The sequence below is a fragment of the Labeo rohita genome, chromosome 8 (assembly GCF_022985175.1).
Source record: "Labeo rohita strain BAU-BD-2019 chromosome 8, IGBB_LRoh.1.0, whole genome shotgun sequence".
Classification (NCBI taxonomy): domain Eukaryota; kingdom Metazoa; phylum Chordata; class Actinopteri; order Cypriniformes; family Cyprinidae; genus Labeo; species Labeo rohita.
The window spans coordinates 37,251,761-37,252,800 of NC_066876.1; positions in this window are offsets into that span (position 1 = coordinate 37,251,761).

A 1,040-nucleotide genomic window follows, 5' to 3' on the forward strand; every position below is an offset into this window, starting at 1 on the left:
TAGAATAATGATGCTGAAAATGCAGCTTTGATCAAAGGAATAAATTACTTTTTCAAATATATTCAAATAGAAAGCAGCTATTTTAAAAAGTAAAAATATTTCACTGTATTTTGGATCAAATAAATGCAGGCTTGGTAAGCAGAAGAGACTAAAAAACATTTAAAATCTTAGTGTTCAAAAACTTTTGACTGGTAGTGTATATTTAAACGGTACATTTATTCTTATAGGTTTGCGTGATTTATTCAAAATTTTTATGTAATAAATATTATTTTTTTTAAATTTTATATTACTTTATTATGTAAAATGTCAAAATCATATGGTTTTGCTGATCAGTGACGGTTACCTTTGACTGGAATGGCGCGAATCTGAGGTAAGGCATTTCACGGCAAGATATTCGGTTCATAAATGATAAACAAATTAAAATAGCGATTACCAATATTTGAAAAAACACACTATTAGAGAGTAAATGTTAAAAGTACCTCTTTTTTAATAACACATCTTACTTTAAGCCTAACGTTACTTAATCGTGAGTGAAACTAGTAAGAGCTTTTCAGTTATAATGTGGCAAAGGTGGTTTATTTGACCTGTTATCATTTTAAACGTTTAAATTTTAAAAGTTAAACGTTAAATCGTACGTGATTCAAATAAATAAACGCCTAAACGTATGTAAAGCGCCAGATATTAACGTATTTATGTAAACTACTATCTCAGATATATGACTAATGCTTATAATAATTTTTAAAGTCTGGTGTTATTAATCTATGATAACGGACGATGGTATGTCGCGTCGATAAAATGATTTTTTTCTCATTTTTTCGCGCGACTCGTCGATGTTCGTTTATATTTCATTTATATTCGTACACGCTTATCAAAAAGACCAGTAAACACACTCCGAGGACCTGCGGTTATTGTTAATGTAGCTTTATTATTGTTTTACACAAAAGGGGGGACTATTTTTCAGGGACTCTGAACGCTGAGCGACTGTTCTACCGCTAAATTTAATGGTTCGAAACCTCAGTGAGGATCGACTTCCCACGATG